The sequence below is a fragment of the Leptodactylus fuscus genome, chromosome 2 (genome assembly GCF_031893055.1).
Source record: "Leptodactylus fuscus isolate aLepFus1 chromosome 2, aLepFus1.hap2, whole genome shotgun sequence".
Lineage (NCBI taxonomy): Eukaryota > Metazoa > Chordata > Amphibia > Anura > Leptodactylidae > Leptodactylus > Leptodactylus fuscus.
This window is the reverse complement of record NC_134266.1, coordinates 141,524,443-141,537,527: the sequence shown is the minus strand read 5'-3', so window position 1 is coordinate 141,537,527 and position 13,085 is coordinate 141,524,443. Positions and strand designations below refer to the sequence as shown.

The window sequence follows — 13,085 nt, the reverse complement described above, 5'->3', positions numbered from 1 at the left end:
TCGAAAATATGCTCTAGCTACAGTTGGTTTAACCCTTTTCCAACTGGCATGCGATTATGGCGAATGCTGGGTCCTTAAAGATAGCTACTGTACCGGGTCTCCACTGTAATGTACATCTGAGACCTGGAGCTAATGCCTGCGATCAGAGTCCACTCTGATCTCAGGCATTGCTGAGTGTGACAAAGCATGACAACTGTTCCCGGTGGAGACCGAACCTCTACCACCTTCTTTGCTGGTGGCCACAATAGCTACTGTACCAGGTCTCTGCTGGTACAGAGACTGGTACTGTGATCCCCCATAATGCCTTGTTCAGTGTGACCCCTCCCCCCATCCTCACCCCCAAGAAGTACCATAACTGGACTAGCCCAGTACCTTTCTTGTTGCAAACCGACTCCTCCCGTGTGGCGAGTCTGTGGGAGCTGACCTGTTCCTTTGACAGCCGGGAGCCTTATGAAGTTTCCATGGCCTGTCATAGGAATGTTACTATTGAGGCTGGTATATGAGGAGTTAATAAAATAGTAAAAAAAAAAAATGTGTATATATATATATATATATATATATATAAAAATACTAATATATACTGTGAATCACATACACATTAGGTACTCCTGTGTGAGATAACGCCCGGTATACAAACTTACATAAATGTTTTTCCCTAATGGTGAATGCAGTAGATAGAAAAAAGAATCAAAAGTGCCGAACCGCCTTTTTTTTGGCTAGTTTGCCTCTGATAAATACTTGGACAAAAAGTGATCAAATTTGTGATTGGTGTTCATTGAAAAATTAAGACCTACCCTGAAAATAAACCCTAGCCTTTTTTACTGAGAAAAAAAAAATGTAAGAACCTGTCTTATTTTTGGAGAAACACAGTATTTAGTTTTAATTTGAGGGTTAGGGTTCATTCTTTGTATGACCAGTAATTGTTATACATAAAATATTAACTTATTTTATTTTGTTGTCTGGTTGACATTCTAGTGTCATACGAAATCTGCGGTCAATCATTTACAGAGTTTTTTGCAGGCTGAAAAAATATCTGCTTCAGGAATTAGGAAATAGTTTCTTTGACATGTTTTTTACATGACACATTTTTTTTGTCTCGTTTTTTTTTGTCCTAGTTTTTGCTGTGGTTTTTATTGCAGTTTTTTTTTACTCCGGCACACTGTATGGACCTAGAATCTTCCCTTTAAACTTTCCTTTTTTTGCATTTGTTTTCCCATGAGTTTCTTTATAGGACTAGTAAAACACAATAAATTCATGGGAAAAAAAACCAAAACTGTTGAAGGAAGGCTTAATGACAAAAAGTAGATGTACATTTATAAAGAAATGTTTTACCTGTGTAACAAAGAATGAACACTAGGTGTCACTAGTACATCTATGATGGAGAATGCTGACAGTATGTGTAAAATTATCGCTTGCATTTTGCAGTGTTGGCATATAAATAATGGTGCTCTTGGTACTTCTGTTTTAACACAGTTTTTTTATGATGATGATGATTATTATTAATATCACAATAAATGCAATACAATTTACACAAGTGTTTTAATACTATTTAGACTTTATAAATAAGAAAGGATAAGATGTTGAATGTGAATTAATAAAAAGATTTCCTGTGCGTCCAAAGCAACACAGCCACTTTGAACCTATTTTTTTAACACCTCCCCCCTCCCCCCCAAAAAAACAAAAAAAAACAAAAAACAGCTGGATGACCCCTTAACCCGTTTATGCCTAGAGTTCCATTATTAGATCCGCAGCCGCATAGCATGCAACTCAAAAATGTCAACCTCCGGCATAAATGAGTTAATAATAATTTGCCCACAAGAACAATAATGCTACAATATTTCAGTTTTAACTTAGTTGCTCCAATTTTGTTTGTAAAGCACCAGTTAAAACATCGGGCATCTCTGTATGCACACTCGTGTAGGGAAGCCTGTCAGTGAGATCTAAAACAATACATGACAGGTTACATTTAAACTTTTTTTTTTTTTTTTTTTTTTTTAACAAAACTATATATCAATCTGCTCAGCTGCTCTTGCAATATAAGATGCAACCTATATATAGATTGCACTGCATTTTCAGTGTGAAAGGTTCTTTATCCATGTGGTTGGATGTCGGCCTCAGATTTTCTAACCAGATCTTCTATATTGGTTAACTCGCTGAACGTTTTTGTTTTTGTTTTTCTCTAGAAAACCATATTTTTATTACCTTTGGTGGCAGCAGTGTTTTGAACCACTGATAAGGACAAACATTTGCAATGTGATTTTTTTTTTTTTTTTTTAATGAGGCCTCAAAGCACAGGGAGCATTGTAGAGTAAGGGAGTTGGTGGCTGCAATACAGAAGCTAATCTTCAACACTAGAGATGAGCGAACAGTGTTCTATCGAACACATGTTCGATCGGATATCAGGGTGTTCGCCATGTTCGAATCGAATCGAACACCACGTGGTAAAGTGCGCCAAAATTCGATTCCCCTCCCACCTTCCCTGGCGCCTTTTTTGCACCAATAACAGCGCAGGGGAGGTGGGACAGGAACTACGACACCGGGGGCATTGAAAAAAATTGGAAAAAGTCATTGGCTGCCGAAATCAGGTGACCTCCATTTTAGACGAATAGTGGATTTCAAATCCGGGTCATATGAGAATGTGAACTTTGTGACTATGAGACAGGGATAGCTGTACAGGCAGGGATAGCTAGGGATAACCTTTATTTAGGGGGGAATGTTATTAAAAATAACTTTTTGGGGCTCTATCGGGTGTGTAATTGTGATTTTTGTGAGATAAACTTTTTCCCATAGGGATGCATTGGCCAGCGCTGATTGGCCGAAGGCTGGCCAATGCATTCCTATGCGAATGCAGACTTAGCAGTGCTGAGTCAGTTTTGCTCAACTACACATCTGATGCACACTCGGCACTGCTACATCAGATGTAGCAATCTGATGTAGCAGAGCCGAGGGTGCACTAGAACCCCTGTGCAAACTCAGTTCACGCTAATAGAATGCATTGGCCAGCGCTGATTGGCCAATGCATTCTATTAGCCCGATGAAGTAGAGCTGAATGTGTGTGCTAAGCACACACATTCAGCACTGCTTCATCACGCCAATACAATGCATTAGCCAGTGCTGATTGGCCAGAGTACGGAATTCGGCCAATCAGCGCTGGCTCTGCTGGAGGAGGCGGAGTCTAAGGTCGGACCTGAATGGAGACTGGTGTGGAGCGATCTTAGACTCCGCCTCCTCCAGCAGAGCCAGCGCTGATTGGTCGAGTTCCGTACTCTGGCCAATCAGCGCTGGCCAATGCATTCTATTAGCCCGATGAAGTAGAGCTGAATGTGTGTGCTTAGCACACACATTCAGCTCTACTTCATCAGGCTAATAGAATACATTGGCCAATCAGCGCTGGCCAATGCATTCTATTAGCTTGATGAAGCAGAGTGTGCACAAGGGTTCAAGCGCACCCTCGGCTCTGATGTAGCAGAGCTGAGGGTGCACAAGGGTTCAAGTGCACCCTCGGCTCTCCTACATCAGAGCCGAGGGTGCGCTTGAACCCTTGTGCAGCCTCAGCTCTGCTACATCAGAGCCGAGGGTGCGCTTGAACCCTTGTGCACACTCTGCTTCATCAAGCTAATAGAATGCATTGGCCAGCGCTGATTGGCCAGAGTACGGAATTCGGCCAATCAGCGCTGGCTCTGCTGGAGGAGGCGGAGTCTAAGATCGCTCCACACCAGTCTCCATTCAGGTCCGACCTTAGACTCCGCCTCCTCCAGCAGAGCCAGCGCTGATTGGCCGAATTCCGTACTCTGGCCAATCAGCACTGGCTAATGCATTGTATTGGCGTGATGAAGCAGTGCTGAATGTGTGTGCTTAGCACACACATTCAGCTCTACTTCATCGGGCTAATAGAATGCATTGGCCAATCAGCGCTGGCCAATGCATTCTATTAGCGTGAACTGAGTTTGCACAGGGGTTCTAGTGCACCCTCGGCTCTGCTACATCAGATTGCTACATCTGATGTAGCAGTGCCGAGTGTGCATCAGATGTGTAGTTGAGCAAAACTGACTCAGCACTGCTAAGTCTGCATTCGCATAGGAATGCATTGGCCAGCCTTCGGCCAATCAGCGCTGGCTCTGCCGGAGGAGGCGGAGTCTAAGGTCGGACCTGAATGGAGACTGGTGTGGAGCGATCTTAGACTCCGCCTCCTCCAGCAGAGCCAGCGCTGATTGGCCGAATTCCGTACTCTGGCCAATCAGCACTGGCTAATGCATTGTATTGGCGTGATGAAGCAGTGCTGAATGAGTGTGCTTAGCACACACATTCAGCTCTACTTCATCGGGCTAATAGAATGCATTGGCCAATCAGCGCTGGCCAATGCATTCTATTAGCGTGAACTGAGTTTGCACAGGGGTTCTAGTGCACCCTCGGCTCTGCTACATCAGATTGCTACATCTGATGTAGCAGTGCCGAGTGTGCATCAGATGTGTAGTTGAGCAAAACTGACTCAGCACTGCTAAGTCTGCATTCGCATAGGAATGCATTGGCCAGCCTTCGGCCAATCAGCGCTGGCTCTGCCGGAGGAGGCGGAGTCTAAGGTCGGACCTGAATGGAGACTGGTGTGGAGCTATCTTAGACTCCGCCTCCTCCAGCAGAGCCAGCGCTGATTGGTCGAGTTCCGTAATCTGGCCAATCAGCACTGGCCAATGCATTTCTATGGGGAAAAGTTAGCTTGCGAAAATCGCAAACTGACAGGGATTTCCATGAAATAAAGTGACTTTTATGCCCCCAGACATGCTTCCCCTGCTGTCCCAGTGTCATTCCAGGGTGTTGGTATCATTTCCTGGGGTGTCATAGTGGACTTGGTGACCCTCCAGACACGAATTTGGGTTTCCCCCTTAACGAGTTTATGTTCCCCATAGACTATAATGGGGTTCGAAACCCATTCGAACACTCGAACAGTGAGCGGCTGTTCGAATCGAATTTCGAACCTCGAACATTTTAGTGTTCGCTCATCTCTATTCAACACCCACAAGGATCAGTATATTTTTGGCATGTGGGAGGAAACCCATGTAAACATGGGGGAGGACATAAAACTTCATGCAAATGTTGCCCTTGGTTGCATTTGAGCACAGGACCCCAGCACTGAAAGGCAGTGATGCTATCAACTGATTATAAATTGCTGCCATCACTCGCTGAGGTGGGAAAATTCCTTGAAGATGTTGCAAGTTACGCAGGAACTGTTTATTACTAACACTGCTTGGACTTGAGCCAAATGGCCCATTTAGAGTAAAATAGTGGATATATATCTGACTCTGTATAGGAAATCTCTTCATGCATCATAGGGTTATTAACATACCTTTGTACAGATAAGTCAGGCATCCAGCCATTTCTTCCGTCTGCACATGTAAAGGAATATGATGGAATGTATGTTCCAAGGTACTAATTGGGTAGAGCAATTGAATTACACCTGTAAAAAGTAAGAGAGGCTGTGCATTTTATGACAGGTCCATCAAATGTTGGAGAATGGGACATTATAGCCAGTAAGAAAGAACATTTATGTCCATAATTACAAAGGGTAATCTATTGAGTACAGTAAGACATTGAGAGGGGAAATTATAGAAAAGCCATTGAAATGATCTTTTTATGTCCTTTCTTCAGCCATTACTTTTTTTATTTTGCCTTCAGCGTTGATTTACAAACCTATCTAGTATATCCTGCTGACGCTCTATGTAAGCTACAAAATACCTATTCATAGCCAGATAATTTCCTGAAACTAATGTCAAAATAGGCATTTTTAAAAAACTCTTTTTTTTTCACAATTATTTCTACAGTTTTTTTTTTGTTAAAGGGAGTACACTACCCGGCTCAAGCATATGTAACTGCTATTACTCCATTACAGAGCACATTACAGCGATAAACATCATATCGCTATTATGTCATTGCCATGCCTTTGACACAGCCTAGTAGAAATGTACATGGGCAGCCCTGGGGGGCCTTCACTAGGCTCTGGGATACCATATAAAGTTTCTGACATCTCCAAGGGAGACCCCTCCTTCCAAAACCCCTTAGATGCCGCAATAAATAGCAACTGCGTAGAGATGAGTGAGTAGTATTCGATCGAATACGACTATTCGATCAAATTCTCTTATCGGTCGAATACCACGCGGGAAAATTCCATTGAATTCAATGCAAAAACCTCCTCGTGCTCCTTGTCCTGCTATTTCCGGAACTTGCAGGATCCAATGTGTCGAATTTTGGTTTCCATGGAAAACGGAACAACATTCCTGTTTTTTCCCATAGACTATATTGTTATTCAATATGTTATTCGCGTCATCTAAGGGGTTAAACACCCAGGCGCTAGAAGTAGGTGTCTAGTAGGTGTCTAGTTGTGAGCATGTGGGAGACCTCGCATTACTCCACCTCAACTGGTCATAAGTGTGTAAAGGCTCTACGTTTATGTTCTAATTCATGCACAATTATATTTTCAAGTGGCTCTGTCATACAGATGCTAGCTGTATGTGATGGATCTGTGCAAAAGGTAATACAGGTAGTATGCGATTGAAGTCTTTGTCAACCACCCACTAAACCTATGGATTACTTTAAATTGTTCATTGTGTGTAAATGAAGACTTAAGCTTCCCTGGGTAGCCAAGCTTGGATTCAAATTAACCTCCTATTAATTTTACCTTTCTCCTGCTTGGACTTTGTGCAAAGTACCTAACAGTTTAGGCCTGGTTCACATCTGTGTTTGGTATTCTGTTCGGGGAGTCTGCTTGGGGACCACCCCGAACGGAATACCAAATGCATTAAAAAGCAGTTCGCTATGAAACCACACGGAGCCCATGGACTATAATGGGGTCCGTTTGTTTTCCGCACAAATCATGTGGAGAGAAAAGTGCTGCTTGCACTACCGAACGCAGATGTGAACCAGGCCTTACTTAGCTTGAGCAGGAGTCTGGCAGAGAAACCATAGAGGATTCACAAGGCCAATATCTCTTATTTCCTCATACCACCCACCACCCACCTCCAAGGAAAAAAAACTAAGGCACTAGATTTATGTGCCTGCAAAACTTACTTTAGCCATAAATGCAAAACCTGCAATAAAAAACCAACAGTTTTTACAGTTTTAATGTGACTGTTTCGAGATTAAAGAGGACCTGACACTAAGTTCAAAAAGCTAAATAACAGATTATTCTAGTGCTTTTCTCACAGACTGTGATACAGTAGTTTTGCAGTCTTTGGTACTATATAAGCAGTCTAATGTTTTGCCGTTCAGTCTGCTAAGGGGACTAAACAAAAGTGAACAAAATAGTAAAACAGTTAAAGAATTGAAAAAATAAAAAATATACTGTTGATAGAAATGTATGTATATATTTTAATCTCTCCTCTTTGCCCATTTTACATATAAAATATAAACAAACATCTTAAGCATCAGCGCATCTGAAGGTCCCTGTTCTATTAAAATATAAAAATATTTATCCCACTAAGTGAACATCATAGCAAAAAAGTCTGAAATGCCATTTTCTTTCACTACTTCACCTCCATAACAAAATACATAAAAAGTGATTAAAACATTATGCATTCCCCCAAATAGTTTCAGTAAAAACTACAACTTGCCCCACAAAAGTCCCTTTACACAGCTAAGTACATGGAAATCTAAAATAATTATGGGTGTCAGAATATGTAAATGTACATAATTTTGTTTTTTAAAACCCTCTCCAGCATCTATGACATGTGTTGTTTGGGATATGCCCTATTTTTGTGGGTTTGGAGGATTTTAAATGGGTTGAACTGAAAAATAATAATGACTCTAAAAACAGCTAAGGGCTCGTTCACATCTACGCCCGGGGTCTCCGTTCTGCAGGTTTCTGTTTCCTGCACAAAACCGGGCAGAGGATGGAAACCTGCAGTCATGTTTCAAACCCATTCATTTGAATGGGTTTGAAAAATGTCCGGCCATGAATGCCAGTGAACGTTTTATGCTCTCCGCGGCGAAACTGTTTTTTCTTAACTGGACACATAGTCGGACATGCAGGACTTTGTGTCCGGTTTAAAAAAAACTAAAAGTGGAGACCTGAATGCTGGTGTGAACCCAGCGTAAGAATGGTGGTCAGATATTTACAAAAATGGCATACTTGCATCACTGTTCGCCCTTTGGTGCCATTCTGATGCTGCTGGGTCCCTGGTCTCTAGTTTCGGCTGCAACAATGACATGTAGCAGCCAATCCCAAGCTATAATGAGTCAACTGTGCCAACATGATGTTGTTGCAAGGAATAACTGCACCAGGGTGACTATTTATTTATTTTTCTTACTTGTATAGTGCCAACATATTCCACAGTGCTAGACAGAGATTCGAACCTAGGGCTGTAAGGCAACAGAGCTTACCTCTAAGGCCTGGTTCACATCTGTGTTCGGTATTCCGTTCGGGGAGCCGCTTGGGGACCCCCCAAACATAATACCGAACGCCTTAAAAAGCGGTGAAAAATGAAAGCACATGGACCCCATATACTATAAAGGGGTCCGTGTATTTTCCACGCGATGTGCACACGAATCATGTAGAGACAAAAGTCGTACTTGTAAGGATTGGAGTCAGGGGCAGGCAGTGCAAAGTGACACAGATGGGAAAGCAACACTGTGCAACTAATGACAAAAGGGGTCGCAGGCCCTGCAGCTATAACTATGCTGTAATATCTGAGATGAGGCAGACCCATGCACTTCCTAATTGAAGTGCGCCTACCAAGGCTCCTGACACTTCTATCCGGCGGCTAGGATAAGGGCAGAGGAGGCCCTGAAAGTCCTAGGGACTGGAGTCACGGGGGTCACACCTAAACAGAAAGCACAGTGTAACTGCAATGCAAAACAAAAGACTAAACAGCATGGAACCAGGGAGGACCACAAGTCCCAGCAAGACACAGAAGAGAAAGCGAGGTCAGACGAGCAAGAGGTCGAGCCAGGAGATATAATAAAGGTACCAAATCAAAAGACAAGGGGTAGTCAAAAATACAAGCCGGGCAGATTAACCAAGAGAACAGACCGAATATTAACAGACAGGGAATCAGACTGAGCAGGGGGACCAGGAACCACAAAGTGAATGGCTGGCAAGGATCCATGCCTGGGTGGAGTTTAAATAGCAGCAGAGAACACACCTGATGGCTAATGACATGGAGACTGAGAGCAAGGAAAAGATTAACCCTTAATGACCTAAGCACACCCAATAGAACTCCTAACACGTCTCCCAGGGAGACGCCGCGCAGCAAGGAGACCGCGGCGACTCCATATCCTGACAGTACTCCCCAAATGGAATACTGAACGCAGATGTGAACCAGGCCTAAGCCTTCATACTGCCCTCCATTTCTTGTTCTCTGTAGCACAGTGGCTCATTTGTTAGTCCTGGGTTTGAATCTAGTCAAGGAGCTTGTATGATCTCCCCGTGTTTGCGTGGGTTTCTTTCCTCATTTCAAAAACATACTGATAGGGAATGTAGATTGTGAGCCCTATATGGGACAGTGACTGTCAATGTCTGTAAAGCACTGCAAAATATGTTGGCGCTATACAAATAAGCTATATAAACTAAATTAATTAATAATTAAAGGGATTCAATCATTAAAATTGATTTTTTTTTCTCCCTAACACGTAGGAATACGTCTTCTACATGCCACCATTCAGTAGAAAGCCCAGTTTTCTTCTGTATGCAAATTAGTTCTCTTGCAGCACTGGGACGCGTCCCCAATGCTGCGAGAGAAATCTCCAGTGATGCCTCTATCTTTGCCTGGAACGGCCTCTCCCTGAATCTTCTTCCGGCGCTGGCTTCAAACTTATAGGCATGCACAGTGAGTTCTGCCGCAGGCCTGGGGCAGAGCCAACTGCGCTTGCCTGCGGTAATTTTCCTGTTGCCCCTTACTCATTAAACTGGTGTAAGCAGCCATTTTCTTGTGACTGCTTACACAGTGCGCTAACAAGAAAGTACAGCCACAAGAAAATGGTTGCAGGCATGGCAGAGCCGTCTGCACATTTGTCCCATTTAAAGCCAAAAGAAGCCATCTGAAGAACACATCACGGAGAGGGCGTTCCATAGAAGGAAGAGGCTGTAGCTGGAGAGGTTTTTTTTCACAGCACTCACTCATTTGCATACTGATGAAAACAGGTATTTCTACGGAACGGCGGCGCGGAGAAGACTTCTAAAGGTAGGAGAATAGCAGCCTTTCTTAAGGCTATTTCTACGTGTTAGTGAGAAAAAAAATGCAGTTTTAATGATTGAATCCCTTTAAATAAATGTAATGAATGACTTTTGTCAACCATTCTCATCTGTTTTCAGGCTGATTTGTTGGATATAAACCTGCTGAAACCATTTAAAGAGGACCTTTCATCAAATCGGGCACATGCAGTTCTATATACTGCTGGAAAGCCGACAGTGCGCTTGTTGGCTTTCCCAATCTGTGCCCCGGGTAAAGCACTATCTGTCCCGGTACCGTAGCGCTTTACAGTCAGAAGGGCGTTTCTGACAGTTAGCCAGGGACGCCCTTCTGCCCAGCAGTGCCTATCGCGCTGTACTGTGCGAGCGGGGCGGAACTCCCCCTCCCTCTCCTGATAATACTCGTCTATGGACGAGCTATGTGAGCAGAGGGAGGGGGCGTTCCTCCCCGCTCACACTGTGCAGTGCGATAGGCGCTGCTGGGCAGAAGGGCGTCCCTGGCTAACTGTCAGAAACGCCCTTCTGACTGTAAAGCGCTACGGTAGTGGGACTGATAGCGCTTTACCCGGGGCACAGATTGGGAAAGCTGACAGTGCGCTGAATTCAGCACACTGTCAGCTTTCCAGCAGTATATAGAACTGCCTGTGCCCAATCTGATGAAAAGCCCTCTTTAATAACCTGTCAGCTACCTTATGCACATCACTTTATAGAGTAGGGTCATGCCTATTATTGACCTTCTCTGACTTTTCCTCCCCTTATCTTGCTGTCTTGAGGAGACAATCAGTCAAAGTTCATCATTTTATTGACTCAAGCACACATCTTGAGTGGTTAGAGTGTTTATCAGTGGAACCTCTGGTAAACAGAATTTTTCTCTTTTAAAAAATCATTAAATCATAGCATAATATTTAACATTTGGGATTTAAAGAAGTGCTGTGGCACATTGAATATCTATTTGAGGCAACAGCTATTGTTACTTTGACATTCAGTAATTCTGTCCACATTTATCTTGGAGGCCCTGGTGTTTTGTAATAGTTTGGAAATGTGAAAGTACACCTCTGTTTCTGTTATTTACCCAGCAGTTAATGAAATAATGCTTTAATCTGAACCCTGCTGGGATGCCTGAGTGATTATGAAGTATTTATGACAGCTGTTAAGCTGACACCGTCTGTAATGGTGCTACATTGATTCCCAAACACCTTCACAGTCTGCCTACAAAAGTGTGTGTCTCTCCATCGTCTGAGTGGTTTTGCATTAAGATCCCTTTGGAGAAAGATCTTTGACTAGAGAGTGTTACTTATAAATGAGAGATAACCATTATACGTGGTTCAAAGGACTACAGTAGTGTTTAGGTTGGTGAAAGGGGGGAGTAGGTGTTGGAATTGCTGACTTTCTGAAATGTAATTGCTTAAATATTACTGGTGTCACATCTACAAGGCAATCTTCCATTCTGATCATTATTTTAATGGGACAGGAGACTGTGAAATACATTAAAGTCTTGCTTTTAAACATGTGAAAAGGTTGTAGTAGTATGTGAAATGGACATACTGAACGTCTATACATGTTTTTCTATAGTAAAGTGCTCTGCGTTGCAGTGTGATTTACAATATAAAAGTCATTGCAAATCCAGATCAATTTGTTTCAGGCAGAAAAATCGTATGCCCGTAAATAAAATATATATTGATAGAAACCAACTAGAATGTTGAAAATATAGTACAGTTTAAAATATAAAGGTGGGATATACCTGTAGGTAGACAAAAAGGTGAAACCAGAATGATTGGACCTAACTAAACTTTTGATTTTCTGGCAAATTGAGTGTCATTAATAAATTTTGTATTATACTTTAGTATAAGTATTAAAAGTCTACAGATTCTGCTATCAATAGAGAAACAAGGGAAAGAATAAAGTACAGGATTTTACAGAAAGGAAACAACAAAGTGTGTTCATAAAATATATTACAATATTTATTAATGACAGACTTGATCAGAAAATCAGAAGTTTAGTTATGCTTTCAGGGCTCTTTCACGGGTGTTAGATTTGTAAACTACAAATCAGACATTTATTTTACGACAAGGTTTGCAACAGAAATCCAGGTTACTCTCAGGTGTGTGCTGTGGATCTTCGGTAAATGTACAATCCTATGAAAAAGTTTGGGCACCCCTATTAATCTTAATCATTTTTAGTTCTAAATATTTTGATGTTTGCAACAGCCATTTCAGTCTGATATATCTAATAACTGATGGACACAGTAATATTTCAGAATTGAAATGAGGTTTATTGTACTAACAGAAAATGTGCAATATGCATTAAACCAAAATTTGACCGGTGCAAAGGTATGGGCACCTCAACAGAAAAGTGACATTAATATTTAGTAGATCCTCATTTTGCCTCTAGTCGCTTCCTGTAGCTATTAATCAGTTCCTGGATGAAAGGATTTTGGACCATTCCTCTTTACAAAACAATGCAAGTTCAGTTAAGATTGATGGTCGCCGAGCATGGACAGCCCGCTCTCAAATGATCCCACAGATGTTCAATGATATTCAGGTCTGGGGACTGGGATGGCCATTCCAGAACATTGTAATTTGTTCCTCTGCATGAATGCCTGAGTCGATTTGGAGCGGTGTTTTGGTTCATTGCCTTGCTGAAATATCCATCCCCAGCGTAACTTCAACTTCGTCACTGATTCTTGAACATTATTCTCAAGAATCTGCTGATACTGAGTGGAATCCATGCGACCCTCAACTTTAACAAGATTCCCGGTGCCGGCATTGGCCACACAACCCCAAAGCATGATGGAACCTCCACCAAATTTTACAGTGAGTAGCAAGTGTTTTTCTTGGAATGCTGTTTTTTTTGGACGCCATGCATAACGCCTTTTTGTATGACCAAACAACTCAATCTTTGTTTCATC

General features: G+C 42.3%; 1 protein-coding gene across 5 annotated transcripts in view; it reads left to right on the top strand.

Annotated features, from left to right (window-relative positions):
- BCAS3 (BCAS3 microtubule associated cell migration factor) overlaps positions 1 to 13,085 on the top strand; it is an 849,167-nt gene that overhangs the window by 25,427 nt on the left and 810,655 nt on the right. The gene's annotated exons all lie outside the window — the stretch shown is intronic.